Below are 16415 nucleotides of genomic sequence, written 5' to 3'. Positions count from 1 at the left end.
AAACCCTGAATGAGAGGCTCTTCCTATCCCACGGGGAAGGGGCAAGGCTTGATGAGACAGCATTTGGACAAAGCCCACCCCATCGCTGCCCCATAGCGAGCAGTCAACAACCCCAGTGGTGATGCTGTGACCAACTCCTGCTTACAGAGGAGGCCAAGTCTGATTTCCCCTCTGCCAGTGGAATAACTCTGATCCTAATCTCACCTCCCAGAGCCAGGAGTTGGCTGTTCACTCCACTTTGAGATGCCGTTCACCCTCCTGCCAAGGGGCCCCTAGTCTCTGGGATAGATCAGATGAGCATGAGATGTCCTTGAGGAACCAGCCAACAGAGCAAGGTCAAAACTTCAGTACAGGTAATAAGAGGACAAGGTGTATGGCAAGAGGGTGGCCTTGGGTGTAAGAGAGAGACCTGAGTTCCAGCTCTGACACCTAAGTAGCTGTGTGACCTTGGGCCTGGAGCCATCTCCCTTGGGAAGCCCGTCTCTGCAGGGACAGAGCGATTCCCACAGACTGAGGGGGTTCGGCCAGGGCCAAGCACTCTCTCCTCCTGGCAGCTGTCCTGCCTTTGCGCTGCCCATGACTCAGGCTGCTTCTGGTTTCAGCCCCCCTCACTGACGGCGAGCGGTGCAGAGGAGAAAGTGCACGCAGGGCATCTGAGGGTGGTGGCGGAGAATGGCAGAAACAGGGGCCACAGCTCCCTCAGCTGTTAAGGAATCTGACTGAGTCACTTCTTTGCTCAGAAGCATCTCGTGGCTTCTCCAGGATCAAGTTCAGGCTCCTCAGCCTGGAATTGAAGACTTTTCATGATCTGGCCAAGAGCTGCTACCAGATTCCTGGACCGCTGGATGCTGACCCAGCTCTCCGAGGCCTGGCTCTATGGCCGAGATGACAGCCTGTGTATCCGCACCTCCATCACCCAGGTGCCCCGACTACACTCTCTCAGCCCATGAAGCCAGAGGAGCTGACCCGACACGCCCTCCCCAGGCTCCTCCTTTGCTCCCGTCCCGCCCTGCGCCTCCCTGAGCCCACCCGCTCTGGCCTGCCCACTTCCCTCCTGGCCCAGAATCTCCTCAACGGCAGTGCCTTTTCCCCTCCTTGTAACTGCCCGGGCTCAGCACACAGTGGTTTCTCAATCAATATTCATTTTGCTATGAGTTGGGTTGAACTGATTTAAAGATGCTCCTCCCCAGACTGACAACGATTCCTTCTCCTTGAGGGTTTACGCTGCCCCTGTGTTGGGGGCTTTTCTGCTGCTCACTTATTCTTGCCCTCTGATGTGACCTTGCGTCTGCTCACTAAATCCTCTCTTCTGCGGGCACTTTCGGCAGGCTGCCCTGCACAGCTGGACAGGCTGTGCACTGCACAATTCCAGGTGGCAACATTCATTGAGACCACGATGTGAGTGGCACCCTCTGGAGGTGTGCAAGGTGATGGTCCTGTCCCAGATGCCTCTGTCTCTGAATGCCAGGCCTGGCTCAGGGAGTTGAGACTCTGCATCTCGAGGCACGGCCAGGACTTCCTCCTGGGGCGTCAGAATCTCCCTGAAGATGCAGCCAGTGTCCCCCCACCCCCGAGCAGTGTCCTCATTCTGTTCCCCTCTCTAATCACAGAACTAGATGGGTCCCGAACCTGGCCACCCACCAGCTGCCCGTGTGCCATGCCTTCTGCCTTAGTAAGGTAACACACAATGTATGGTCCTGACTGGGGCACTTTTAGAGGGAAAATTAGCCCTAAGGTATCGTTCTATAAGGACAACAGGCATGAACGGTGACTATTTCTGGCAAACCGAGATTCCAACCCAGGCCTTCCTGACACCACAACCCGTGATATTTCTACTACTCAGCTGAGAGGGAATACAGCCCAGGATTGATCATTTTGGTGGACAGAAGGGAAAGGCGGGCCTCTCCAGGGAGGTGTACCGCTGGACCCCGTGAGGGGACTGGTGCTTTTGCTTTCTGTGTCCCCCACCCTGCTTCCATCCTAACTTCTGTGAGCTGGGCCACTTGGGGCCGGGAGAGCTGACTCAAAGCCCTTCATCTGGAGGTCAAGGGCTTGGGAATTAGTCCTGGTCTCGTGTAAGTGGAGCAAGCCACCTCCCTGACCCGGCCTTGGGTCACCCCTTTTGCAAAATTCCTGCCCTACCTGCCACATGGGAGCCTTGAGAAGCTTCTGGTTGATGACGTGAGGGAGAGGTTTTGTGCCCTGCAGGGCGTGGTCTCTGCTTCTGCCTGGTGCCTGTGCTGTGTCTCTTCCAGTGTCTGCTGCAGGGACAAATGGATGCAGGGACACTTCCAAGCTCTCCACCAACACGCTCATCAAATATTACTTGTTGGGGACTTACCCCTGAACACATCTTTCTAGGGGGTTAAAAAAATGGGGGGAGCTATGACATTCCTTCCTTGAAGCAGTTTGGATGCAATGGAATAATACAGGAGCTGGGATCTATCCAACAGCAAGAATGCAAGTAACTGAGAAACTTCAGTGAGTGAGGAGGAAGCCGGCGTGGAGATGGTTGTGAAGCAGTCAGAAGGGGAGGGAGGCAAAGACATCCGCTGTGCGTCTCCAGGGAGGAATTGCATGGTGGCTGTGGCCTTGGCAATGGCAGTGCAGGCCACGATGGAGCTTCCACTCCTCCTGGGAGACACGCTAGCAGTCCCTGGCTACCTGGACCCCATGATCTATGTGTACCTGAAGTGGAGCCAGAAAAAGCAGGCAGTGCAGTAGCTCTTTTAGAAGGAGCCTGCCTCGTCCAGGGCTGGCACGCAGGCCCGAGTAGGGGGACAGCACAGGCTCCCAGAGGGACCAGGGCATGGGGAGGGCTGAGGTCAGCAATACAGGTTCAGTTTCTGATCATTTTAGCCACAAGGGGAGGAGGCTGGTGCTTCTTTATCTGAGGCAATTGTCTTCATTCTAAACCAGCCCCCACGGAGGCTCACGGCTGGGACAGGAAGGCTAGTGGACGCGGGAGGGCTCAGGGTGGACAGTGGCTGGCTGGCTGACCCCTCCCCAGGAAGGAGCAGCCCCAGATCTGAGCGGTAGTGGGAGAGCAGTTGCATTCCCAGGAGGCCCAGGAGGTCACTTTCAGATCTGGAAGGGGCAAAGGATGGATCCCAGGAACGGAAATATAGGAAATGTGGCCAGAGTTAGCAGAGCGCTCCAGCTGGAGTCACTTGTTAGTCCAGCCACTTGGGGACTTTCCACAGGACAAAGCGGACATTCTCCATATAGGACACGAGGGTCAGGGGGCCTTAGGACGAGGAGAACATTCTGTTTCCCTGCTGTCCTGCAGCCTCTCTGTGCGACCTCGGGTGGGCCAGTGGTGCCAGCTCCTGGACACCGCCTTCGTCGGTGGGGAGTGAGCGCCAGGGCTGAGGACTTGACAGGAGCAAGAGCTCTTAGCAGATGCGCCCCCCAGGCAGTTGGTCACATGGGCGCTGGGACTTTTTGGTCTGTTTAAATGAAGGTATTCTGACCTATCAGACTCCGGCTCTCTCAGTAATCCCGCTTCATGATTTACACCTCAGGCCAAATTCGTCTGGGCCAGACAGCCACAGGCTGAGGGAAGCTATCGAGCATCAGCTCTCATCTCAGAGGAAGTGTGGTGGGAACCAGATGCAGGAAGCCTCCGCAGGGCGCATCTGGGCGCTGCATCACCCAGCAGATCTGAATCCAAATACTCTGCTTGGGGACTCAGGCCAGGAAAAGGCCCCTGGAAGCCCAGTGAGAGGGCACAGCTAGTGAATGGCAGACCTGGAGTTTGGGTCCAGATCGGCCTGCTCCAGAGCCCATTCTCTTTCCCTGGGAGAAGTATTATGGGAGATTCTTAGAGGCTGACCTTCATCACTGAGGACGCCACTGTCCCTCAAGCCAAGCCCATAGCCAGGACAGTTATGTTATTTGCTCAGAGACACACAGCACAGGGGTTTTAAAAGGATTCCATTTCATGATAAGACAGGACGATGCAATTGATAATACATGTTTTCAGAACCAGGAAAACCCCTCTGTTTCCTGTGACCTTGGGCCCCTCACTTAACCTTTCTGAGTTAGGTTTCCTCACTTGGTAAAAATCAATATTATCTACCTCCTATAGTTGCCTTGAGAATCACATGAGGTGTGTTTATTAAATGATTGGAATAGACTCTGGTACATGGTAAGTTTTCAAAAAAGTTAGCTTATTCTAAAAATACCTCCCCCCTCCCCGATTATTGGGGATAATTATAGCTTGACTGATATCTACGTGTGTATGTGTATCTCTCTCCACACATTTAAACCATATCAGCATCTTGTGAGTGACTCAACCCTTCCATTTGCTAAAGAGAATAAGCCCCTGACCCATTTCCTGTGGTTGTTTTGAAGGATGACTAATAAACGTGCTCATAAAAACCTCTGCTAACTATCAAATCCGAGATAATTCAGGGAGAGTAGGAGTTCTTCAAGGTTGCACGTGCAGCTGGGGACAGAGAAAATGCGAGATCTTAAAGTTGAGTGTGTGTATGTGTTTTATTTCAAAACTTTACAGAAAAAAAGAACCAGGACATATGAGCCTGACTTCTGATCTTTACTGAAGCCCCTCCCTGGAAAGTTAGAATTAGCATATACACATTAGAGTGTCAAGAATTAGCATATACACATTAGAGTGTCAAGAATTAGCATATACACATTAGAGTGTCAAGAATTAGCATATACACATTAGAGTGTCAAGAATTAATAGGGCTGGGGCTCATCTGCATCCTCTTTGGGAACCCAGACATTGAGGCAGGAAACCAGGGGTCCTGTTTAGACCCCTCAGCACCCTGGGGAACATGGTGAAGTGTCTTTGGGGTCGATGGTCAGGCTCCTGGGACTTTGGTGTGAAATCTTTTAATGACCAGAAGCCTTTCCCACACCCTAGGGAGGTGCAGAGTTGCAGATGGATCGGGAACTCACCCCCTGTAAGGAGGGCATCCCAGGACACGTGCCTTTTGAGGATAGAGGCTCCAGGCCTGTGAGGGTAGGTCTGCACAGCCCGCCCCCTGCCCAGCCTCCCCTCAACCTGGGAAGCTACTGCAATTGGAAAACAAAGCCCAGGCCAGTTTGCAGCCTGATATTTTTTTCACTTCATAATATTTTATATCCTCATTTCCCTGTGTCACTGATAAAATGATAGCATGTTTGAATGCTTATTACATGGCATCCACACTTCCAAGTACTTTTCATGAGTTAGGTGGCTTAAACCTAACAATTACTCTACAGGTGCCATATCGGTTCTGTTTTCTAGCTAAGGAAACTGAGAAATGGGGAGATTGAAGAACGCAGGCACACGTCACACAGCACTGGGACCTGACGCCTCCCTGGAGCTGCTTCTTGACAATGGTAAGCACGGCAGGTGCTGTTCTGAGGGATTAATTGACTCAGTCCTCCTAACAGCCCTGTGAAGTGGGTACTAGTGTTACCATCCCATTGCATCCATGCAGAAACCAAGGCTCAAAAGGGTCTAGTATTTGCCTATAGCCACTCAGCCTAGAGGTGTCAGCTAGAACGTCTATGCTTAAGCACGGCGCCCGGCTTCCTGGTGGTGGTGGGAGGATGCTGACCTTTGTTCTGTTAGGCCCCCTCTCCCCAGCCTCTCATATGTAGGATTTCATGGCATCGACCTAAGATTGGCTCAACCACCCTCTGCTGTTGGGCATCTGGGCTGCCCGTGCTGACCGCGGGAGATAGTCACCTCCTGCCTTGTGCGCCTTCTGAGAATGAGCCTTAGAGACTTCTGTGGTAGAGGCCGGCAGAAAGCTGGGAAGTGTCGGTACGCTGAAAAGACAAACGTTTCACCAGTTATTAAAGGATAGTCTATCCTTGGGCAACCTCTTAAGATCCCTGGAAAGGAGGAGACCTTCAGGACAGCCAAGCCCCCTCGTAGCTCTCCTGGGATGGCCTAGGCAGTGGCCCAAGCAGCATTTAGGTTTCTGCCACCATCCTATAAAACAAGACCAGTAGACTTCCGACGTCTCCACCAGACCCCTGCAGCCCCCATTTAAGGACTCAGATTGTGCCTCTAGCCTTGCCTGGGAGATACCAGGAACTGGGCAGGTCAAACTGAGCCCAGACTTCTCCAAGGTCACATTGCTGCCTGAAGCTCAGGACTAATTCTTACCCTAGGTTGACGTATCTGAGGTCAAGGTGAGATGGGAAACGTCCTGGGTTCTGTCCTGACTCCGCTAGTTCATCTCTGGGGCTTGACTCCTTCTCTATAAAATGAGGGGGCTGTTAAAATATATCTAGATCTGACCGCATTCTCTAACATTTCCCAAAGTGTGTTCCACGGAAAAAGGCATTACTCGAACCAAAAGGTCCGTAGTCAGATAAGTTTAAGAAACGCTGCATATACTGGTCCACTCTTGGAGACCCAAAACGCATATCAGCACATGCTCTGAGAAGTTCCCCTAAAGGCACCTAAACCTGACGTAACCCAGCATCTCCCATATTTACTTAACCATGAAGCATTTTTTATAAACGTAACATCTATTAAGCCTTCTGCAGAGGGTATGTACAGCGGGTCCCTTGGTGAATTTCACTTCCTCTGGCACCAGACCTGTGCTGTGTTCCACTGTGGGCACAGAAGTGAAGGGGACAGCCCTCCCTCCAGCAGTGTGGTCCCAGTTGGGGCATGGGGCACCCACAACCTGGCCTTAAAAGCCAGAAGGGAGTTCGGGGAGGGAGACTTGGACGTTTCCATCCAGGCATCAGGGAAGGCTTCCTAGAGGAGGTGGCCTGGGAGGCAAGCCTCGATGGCCTGGTGGAGCTGGCGAGGGGCAGGGCTGGATGAAGATACGGTTGTCTTGGTCTGACAGTCTGAGTGGTGTGGGGAAGGGGGGAAAGGCCCCACGTCTCCTCTGTGATGCTGAGCACCCCAACTCCAAGCCTGAACCTGCAAACTCCACTCAACGGAGCAAAGCCAGTTCCAGTTAAGTGAGCTCAGCTTCCTCAGTGGACAAGGGAACAGCCATCTTCCAAGCCATCTTGAGTGGCTTGATTCACTCCATGAGCTCACGGAAGCGTTCCTTCTAACCACGTGCAGTTTTATTCTTTGGAAGAATCCCCTTTACAGTCCAGTGATACTTTAGTGCTTCTGAAGAAACGGAACCCATCCCACCCATGAATCTAGCTTGGACAGAGGAAGAAGTTAAGGGACTGATATTTCAGGTGTATGGGACTTTCGTTCATTCATCCTTTTAGTTTTTCAATCATTTTCTGAACACCTGTTCTGTTATTCATTCATGCTCTTATTTTTTTCAATCAACAAACTTTTACTGAGCACCTCCTCTCTTCCAGATGCTATGCTAAGTGCTAGGGACCCAGAGGGGCATCAAACATGTCCTTCCCCTCAAACAAACCAAAACTGTGGGACTCAGAAGGGCATTGTTCTTGTAACATAACCACGAAGCTTCCATGTGTTGTAAATAGAACACTGGTGAGAAGCTGCTGTGTCATGGTGTGAACACCCACAACTGCAATCTACTGTGTTACACGTCCAGGCACTGACAAGTGCACAAGCATCCCGGGAGTGCCTGGGAGAGGCCTCCAGGGCAGGCCAGGCCCGAGGACAGTCCAGGCAGAGGGAACGGCCTTCATGGAGGCACAGCTCTCCGTGGAGAGCCAGAAGTTGAGGTTGGAAGCTATACGGCCCCGGTCACGAAGGGCCTCTTTAGGCCATGTTAAGGACTCTGAACTTTATCTTGAGGGTTTTTAGCTGTCCAGAGGGGACTTGATAAAATGTGTTTTCAAGAAGCTCTCCCTGGTTGTGGGTGGAGTGTAGCAGCTGGCGGGACCATAGTTGCCAGAATGAGGAGATGCTCCTACCTGGCCTGGGCCCGGGCGCAGACCAGACCCCGGGTTTGGGGGGACCTCTGAGACAGGTCAGGGACCGGCTGTGCTGTGGAAATGCTGGGGGCCCCCAGCCCCCAACACACACTGCCCTTGACCCAGCTAGAACGGGCCAGGCAGTGCGGACAGCGAGGGTGGCATCTCTGGGGGGCAAGTCTCTGCGAGAAAGTAGGCAGTTTCTGCTCCGGGACAAGCCCTTCACAGTATCCAGGCAATTAATTATTTCTTATCTCACCAAGTGAGGGGGCCACGTGGAAATCACTCCCATCCTTCTGTTCAAATTTTATGTTGCTGTTTATTCTGAACAGGAAAAGAGCAGAAAATAGAACTGTTTTAAGAATGGCTCCCAGCTGGAGGTATTTTTCCCCCTTTTATTTCTGAGGGATGGGATCAGGGAGGGAGGGGGAAGGGGGCCCTTTCTCTGGGGCAGTTGAGGCAGGAGCAGGCACCCCTCAGGGTATGTGCTCTGGGCAGGGACCCCTTGCACCCACCAGAGGGGATTCTGAGAGTCTGGGAGAGCCGGAGCCCCAGAATCTGCCTCAGCCCCAGCTCTGGACAGTCCTCCTCAGGGTCATTCCCTTTGTGGAGGGAGGTTTACCACGGCCCTGAGGGGGGACCTTGAAGCAGTTCAGGCCTGCTGAGTCCTGGAGGGGCTGGAATGAGAGAAAGGAGGGGGCACAGGCCCACCTGGCTGGTTGCCTGGTGTCCTGAAGTGAACACTGAGCTGGGAGCAGGGGCCCCAGGCTCTGGCCCCAGCTCTGCCTACTTGTGTGATGCTGGCTTCAGTTTCCTCATCTGTAAAATGGGTCTTCCACCATCAACAACTAGGAAAATGTATAACACAGCTCCCCGACTCCCACACCCCCCAATAAAGCACTTAATAGTATCCTCCAAGAGCACCTGGGCTAGGGGTCCAGGTTAGATACTACGAGGTGGCATACTTGTCTGGGGGGGGGTCCTCTGTGTTATGATCTTGCTACAACTCACGTCTCCCCAGAAACTGCAGGGAAACAGCCCACAAGGAGCCTGAAATCCTCAGAGTTTCAGAGGAGGGTCTCTGGAGCCTTGGAGGCTGGGGTGGGGCTGACAGGCCCTGGAGGGTAGGAAGTGGAGACACACTCAGGACTGTCTGGCATTGCGTGGGCTGGGGGACCATCTCTGCTGTGTCCCCCCTGCTTGTCCTTGGGCCGACTCATCTCTCTGAGCTCCAGTTTCTTCCTTTGTACAGTGGGGATAATGACGCTGGCCCATGTGACTGGGGGGAGAAATAAGTGAGAAGACAGAGGGCTCACGTTGACAGCGCTCACTGCCATTCCCCTGGTGCTTAGTTGGCCTCCAGTAACGTGTGTTGAATGAATAATGCAAGTGAAGTACCTAGTACAGTGCCGAGCACAGAACCGAGAACAAGTGTAGCTGCTGCTGGAGATACGCCCCACCCCTCACGAGCCTCCACCGCCTTGTGGTCCTTCCAACTCAGGCTTCGTCACAGAGGGACACTGGTGCCCAAGGCACCACACCCTGTTCTCTGCAGGCTGCCAGGAGCCTCCATTGTTTGCCTCACCAGGCGCTGAGCCATGTTGTGAAAGCTCAGTCTCCCCAGAGGAAGAAGGACACCTGGGTCCCAGCTGGGGTCACCCACCTCTACCCTGCCCTGCGTTGTATTGTACTCCTGCCCGGGGTGGGGCTGCACAGTGCGGCCCAGCTTCCCGTTGCTGGTCTGGCCTCATCCACCCTCCCTTTCCTGTTGGATGTGAGGCTGCACAAATCTCACATATATTATGTGAGGTTTGGGACAGGAGTTCCCCTCCTGCATCTGTTCCCTTCACACCCACACCATCTCCCCTAAAGTCCAATCGACGTTTTAGGATTGTCCTGGGCCCGTCCTCGGTCTCTGGCTGGCCACTCTGGGATTTGAGTAGAAGGCTCAGACGTCTACCACCTGCTTTTGAAAGAGTGCTTGACCCACGTCGTTAGCAGCTCTCTGCACTGGAGAGGACAGCTCTTCCCGTGGCCTGTGGCCCTCCTGACTTGAGCAAGGTGCCACCCCTCACCTGGGACCTCTCTTCTTCTACCACAGGTGTCTGCACCTGTGTCCAGGGTGCTAGAGGGACCCCATTTCCCCAGACCCCTCACTCAGCATCCCCACTGCCCTACACTCACCGCCTAATCCCCTAGGAAACCATCAATGACGCCCGTGCGCCCAGGGGACGGCCCACACCTTCATCTGTAGCACATCCTCACCGAGAGCTTACTACGCCTCCCGTGGATGAGGAAAGGCCAGATGGCCTGCGGGTTGTTGGGAGCGGGTGAGCCCTGGTCTAGGGCTCTTACCCCTGGGTGCAGTGTCAGGACAGGCTGGGGTCCACCTGGGAGCAAGTCCCCTGACCCAGGGCGAGGCCTGTCCTGGCTGTGTCTCTTCCTCAGCACCGCCTGCGGCTCATTCTGCTGAGCTCCCCTCCTAGGGCTCCCCTCCTAGCTCCCCCCACAAGGTGTGTGGGGCTGTGAAGCCGGTGGGAGGAGGCTGTGACAGAAGCGCATTTATGGAGCACCTGCTGTGTACAGGAGTGTAACACCAGCTGTGCCTGCTCCCTGTGTCTCACCGTTCCGTGAGGAGAGGGAGGTAGCTGGAGCTGTGTCAGAGCCACAGAGGGAGCCCTGGGGGACAGCGGCAGGGGGTCTGACTCTAGCACGGGCACTGGAAGCCCTCACAGAGGAGCTGGCCTTGAACACTGCATTGACTTTCGACAGGCAAACATGAGGAAGGGCATTTCAGGTGGAGGGGACAGCATTGGTGAAGGCCAGAGATCAGAAGGGGTGACCGTGCTGGGGGGTGTGCAGAACCTGGGCTCTCATGACAGGGGTTTGTAGGTGAGGAGTTTAGAAAATGGGGTGACCAGCTGTCCTGGTTTCTGGGACTGAGACACCTCCCAGGACACCGTACTTTCAGTGCTAAAGCCAGGAAAGTCCTGGGGAAACTGGGATGAGTTGGTCATTGTACTGGGAAAGTTAAATTGAGTTCCAATAGATACAGGCTTTGAATATACAGGTCCGGAGTTTGGGGTTCTGTCTTCTAAGCCATGAGGAGTTCCAGAAGGATTGTGGTTTTTTTTGGTGAGGGGGAAGGGAAGAAAGCGTCTTCTACAAGCTAAGCCTACCTGATCCCCACTGATGGGAATTTTTATCTCCATTTTGCAAATGAAGAAACTGAGGGTCAGAGAAGTTAGGTTACTTGCCCCAGGTCACACAGCAGATGAGCAGCTGGTGATTCCAAAGCTCGTATTCTGAGCCACTGAGCCATCTGCTCAGGGTGAGGCTCTGGTAGGCCAGGGGGGCAGGTATTGTGACTCAAAAGCTGAGGCTGCCGGGATCTCTCTGAGGATGGGACCTCAGGGGCTCCTGGAATATGGGCCTGTGCTGACTCTTGGTTCCCTCTCTGTGGCATAGAAAGCCATCAAACAGCACAAGGGCTGGCTTGGCTTTCCTAGCTCTGTGTCCCCGTCGTCCATCCTGGGGTCAGTGAACAGTGTTGAATGGATGATGGGACCTATGTTGGACCCACTGTGACTGACGGGGCCCCGAGGGAATAACCATCCAGCAGCCCCTCTCAGTGGTGAGAAATAGCACTGCATGCAGGCCCCAGGGTCCAGGAGACCCCCCTGGGCTGGGGGAGGCTCTCCCTTGCTGAGCAGGGAGCACATCCACTGCTCCAGGGATCAGCAAGAATAGACCCAGGTCCAGCTCTCCCCTGACCAAGACCAAGATGCTCGGGACATGACAGCTACTCCTCCCAGACAGCCAGGCATAGAAGGGTTAATGGGCCACCCCCAAGGAGCCCTCACCTGGAACCAGCCACAGGCGGGCAAGGGAGGAGCAGGCAATGGGAGGAAGGCCAGCCGGTGCACGGGCAGCACGCACGTCTGGCTGGAGGATACAAGTGTTGGGACAGGTGGCTGGAGCTTGATGACAGGAGTCTGGCAAGGGGCAGCCTGGTCCTGAGTGCCCGGATCTGGGGCAGGAAGCCAGGCACGTTGACGTTCCAGGTGTGTTATAAGGTGGCAGAGGGTGATCTGCACGGCACCGGGCCCTTGGCACACATAGCTGGCTTTTGGGCCATCCTGTTCAGCACGCCCTTGGCTGTGGAGTTATACGTGGGAGCCAGCCTGCTGAGGAGGGCATCCCAAAGTAAGGCTGCAGTAGCGATGCTTTCCTGCACAGAGCAGCAACGATGGGCACTAGGGCTGGAGCTGGGGGGTGGTGGGAACCTCTGTGTGGGGTGCTCTGCAGGGAGAGCCCCACGTCGGCCCCCAGGAGAGAAATGCTTGCACAGGCTGCCCGGGCCTCAGCAGGAGGGCTCTTGGCGGCTGTGTGGAAGGCGTATCTCAGATATCTCAGCCTTTGTTAGAAAGCCAAGGCAGGACCATTTCCAGAGAAGAAGAGGGGCAGGTGGGGTCTTTGACTCTTCTCCGTCCTTAGCAAGCACTCGATCTGCTAAGAATCAGGGATGGGTGCCACCGAGAGAGTGCCCCAACAGACCTTTCTGTGCAGCTCTGGGGTCTAGAAGGACTGATTCCCGTCAGGAACAACAAGACCTCTTTCCTGGGCATGAGGCTGGGGTGGCCCCTCTGAGCCTCTCCAGAGATCCCTGGGAGAGGAGGATGGGGAGTCATTGCTTCACGGTTACACAGTTTCTGTCTGCATGATGACCACGTTTGAGAAACAGACACTGGTGATGGTTATGCAACACTGTAAATGTAATGACGGCCGCTGAATTGCCCGCTTATGGTTAAAATGGCAATTTTATGTCATATGTATATATTTCGCCACAATAAAAAAAAAATGGGGCTTCCCTGGTGGCACAGTGGTTGGGAGTCCGCCTGCTGATGCAGGGGACGTGGGTTCGTGCCCCGGTCCGGGAGGATCCCGCGTGCCGCGGAGTGGCTGGGCCTGTGAGCCGTGGCCACTGAGCCTGCGCGTCCGGAGCCTGTGCTGGGGGAGGTCACAGCAGTGAGAGGCCCGCGCATCACAGGAAAAAAAAAAAAAAAAGTAAAAACTGCCAAGGTCATGAAAAATAAGGAAAGACAGAAAACTGTCACAGATGGAAGGAGAGTGAGGAAACGTGACAACCAAATGCATCATGGTAGCCGAGATTAGACCCTGGAACAGGAAAAAAGGACAATTCTTGTCCACTAAGGAAAAACTGGTGAAATTCGAGTAAAGTTTGTAGTTTAGTTAATAATGTTGTCCCAGAGTTAGTTTCTTAGTTCTGAGAAATGTTCCACAGTTATGTAAGATGTGAACATTAGAGGAAGCTGGGTGATGGGTGTATGGGAACTCTCTGTACTGTCTTTGTAACTTGTCTCTAAATCTAAAATTATTCCAAAATAAGAAGTTAAAAAAAAAAGGAAGATCAAAAGCAGGACCCGGACTATGAAAGGGAGCTGGGCTCTGCCCAGGAAAGGCCAGGGCGTAGACACTTATGCAGGGCCAGTTGGCAGTCGAGGCCGCTGGTCCGGCTGCGCCCCTCACCCGCGTGCTACCCACACTTATCGTGCAGCTTGTTTGTTCTCCTACACAAACAGCCTGTCCCGGGCCCCTTCCCCTTCTGGGCATCTTGGCTTCCATCTCTCCAACGGCTCCACTCATAGCCTCTGTCTGCTAACACAGTGATCCTGGGCACTGGGCCCTCAGTGTCCGGAGACGTGCTTTCCCAGCACACAGTGGTCACGCAGCCTACACTGGCCACGTGCCCTGAGGGCCGGCTGCCAGCAGAGGTCCTGAGAGCCAGACTCCTGTTCCCAGCCACTCATCGGAGGAAAAAGGCTTAGGACGGGGAGGAGAAAGACCGGAAACTGGCATTTAGTGAGCACCTACTGCATGCCAGGCACAGCACCACACCCTTCACAGGTGGTTCTCCTTGATCTCCCTACAATGCAAGATAAGCATGGTTATCTCCATTTTACAGATTGGGAGATTAAGACTGAGAGAGGTCAACTCATCTTCTATATGTGTCAGAACCAGGGATTAAACCCATGTATCTGTTGGACTCCAGATTCTGTCTTCTTTCCTCCACACCCAGGCAGGAGAGGCGGTAGGACCCATCTAGCTCCCCAGGCTGGGGGCAATGTCCAGTCTGCCGGACATTCTGAACTTCTAGGAGTGTCAGACAGGACAGAGGGCATACTTGGTGATGTCATTCTCTGGAAGGGGTCAGGGCATTTGTTTGCAAGGTCAAAGTCTCTGTGGACAGAGGGCAGGGCTGGGGGGAGGAGTCTTAGTGAGTCATGTAGCTAGGGGGCTGCTTGGAACTGGGGAGGCCCCAGCCCCCAGGGTACTGGCAGGACCTAAAGGAGAGCCCAGGCCCTCTTGGAAGACACCCACCTCTGCCCCAACCCCGAGCTCCCACACTCCATGATGGGACTCCAGAGGGACCACACACATCCCAGAAGAGACCCTGGATGCAGACACTTCCTCTGTCCCCCTGTGGATCTGGCCATCCTTCCAGGCCTTGCTTCCATCTCCCCACGCCTCCTACCCCTCTGTAGACACTCCCTGTGCGTGGCCTCGGGATTGCTCCCACCTCTGGGAACTTTCCTCACTGTTAGTCAGTGCCACAGCCACAGTCCCAGGGGTGGTCTCCTTGGGGTGACTGCTCTCGCCAGCACCATGAGCCCCCAGAAAGCCTGGGTGGCCATCATATCCTTTGGGCCTCAGCCCTTAACAGAGTGCAGGGCCAGGGCCAAGCTTGGGGCACCCTGGGCATAGACAGATGAATCACATGTGGGAGGTTCCAGCTGGAGTCCAGCCCAGCCCGCATGCTACTGCTCGTAACTGAGCCTCGTTCTGGAAAGGTAGGTCCCAAAGTTCAAGGCTCGGGTCCAAGCCCAGGCCTGTCTCACTGCTCTGGGCACAGCTTTGACTCTGAGTTCCACTCCCCCAGCCAAAGAGGAGGATGAGCCTAGAACGTTCTGTGATTTCAGCCTGTGGGGTTGGCTGTGATTATGCAGAAAAGACCAGTGTGTTTCCCGTAAAACAGTGAGTGATCTAGAAAGCAGTGACCACCCCACCACATTTATTCTTAGAAATCCTAGAAAGCTGTTGACTAGCTCATTCTTGGAAATGGAACTCTGGCAGGAGACCAGGGGAGTCCGCTAGTGACAACCCCCCAGGTCCCTGCCCTGAGCCGAGAGCAGTCTGTGGGTAGCGTTGACAAACACACCTGTGTCATACGCTCTCCTCCTCTTTCAAGTAATTTTATACAGCAGTCCCCTGGCTGGAGCCTCCCTAGAGGTGAAGGGAATCATGGTTTAAAGTCCCTAACCCTTAGTTCCTTGTCTTTGGCCTTGGGGAAGCGTGAGCTACCCTTACTTATTCAAAGGAAGTGTTTATGGGGGGGAAGGGGGCCTGGGGACGAGAGAATCAGACACTAGGCCCTCTTGGGAGCTCCAGGTGGCAAAATTGAGCGTACAAATAACTCTATAGCAGTACGTGTGAAAAGAGCCCAGGAAGGGGACCAAGGGTTACATGGTACAGAGAGAGAAATTTGGCACAGCTAAGCAGAACGGACAGGCTTCCTGGAAGAAGGGGCATTTGACTGAGACTTGAAGGACTAATTTTTTTTTTTTAATCTTGAGTATTGAAAGGGAAGCAAGGCTGAGTGAAGTCCCTGATGAAAGGGGCCTCTGAGGTGAAGTGGGTTAGGCCTGTACAGTGTCAAGCAGACCTGGTCTGGATCCCACTCCTGACGATGGACCATGTGACTGGGAGGTCCCTTCCTCCCTGGACATATTTCCTCACCGGAAGAAAAGAACAATTGCAAAGATACCTTGAAATAACACTCGAGAAAGGGATGCCCAAACCCATGGGCGCTGCTTCCATCCAGCTCACTTGAGTTCGATTGTGGTGGTGGGCGCACACATGCTCCAGGCTGGCTCCAGGCAGGGGCAGACAGCCCTGTGTCACTGGTTTGAAGGGAATTATTAGACGTCAAATGAACATTCCTTCGGAAGAGATAAATAGCGTCACCCTGTCAGAGCCATGGCCCCTTCATCAGGGCAGGTGACCAGGACTGCCCATCGTGAACACAGCCAACAGCCCAGGCCCTGGAAGTTTCCATGTCCCAGCGCCCCTCCAGAGAGAAAGGAGGCCTGCACACACCTGTATCTGAAGGGGCTTGCACTGAGGTTCCTGACAAAAGAGTCTTTCCTGTGTCACAGCTGGAGGCCACCCCAGCCAGTAAGTCCACCAGGAGGAATAACTCACGTTCAATAAAGGGACGCCTGTTTACACATCTCCTCCTCAGAGCTAATTGCTCAATCAAAGCCCTATGCACATCATAGTGGCCCAGGGCCCGCCCCGAGGGTGAGGTGTAGCTTCCGAACGCAGAAGCCTCTGCTGCCCCTGGGAACTGAGCCAAAACCTTTCCTTCAATCCACAAGTGGCTTCGGAACCAGGAGAACAGACAAGGGCCTATTGGGTTATTTCCCTGCAGGCCAGGGTCTTTGTCCTGACGCACTGGGTTGCAGATGGACAGCTCAGCACGTGGGCATTGGGAGGGG

The 16415-nt window shown here is 54.1% G+C and overlaps 1 long non-coding RNA gene across 1 annotated transcript; it reads right to left on the bottom strand.

The window, feature by feature from the left end:
* Positions 1 to 4489: 4489 nt before the first annotated feature.
* On the bottom strand, positions 4490 to 16152 carry LOC141276356 (uncharacterized). Its single transcript, XR_012325798.1, has 3 exons — positions 16015 to 16152; positions 15683 to 15818; positions 4490 to 5787 (listed from the first exon to the last, which is right to left on the bottom strand). It is a non-coding gene; the product is annotated as an uncharacterized lncRNA (long non-coding RNA).
* Between the last annotated feature and the right edge of the window lie 263 nt (positions 16153 to 16415).

The sequence above is a fragment of the Tursiops truncatus genome, chromosome 14, assembly GCF_011762595.2.
Source record: "Tursiops truncatus isolate mTurTru1 chromosome 14, mTurTru1.mat.Y, whole genome shotgun sequence".
In the NCBI taxonomy this organism is placed as follows: domain Eukaryota; kingdom Metazoa; phylum Chordata; class Mammalia; order Artiodactyla; family Delphinidae; genus Tursiops; species Tursiops truncatus.
Note: the sequence above shows the minus strand (reverse complement) of the source record. Positions and strands in the feature narration are given on the sequence as shown.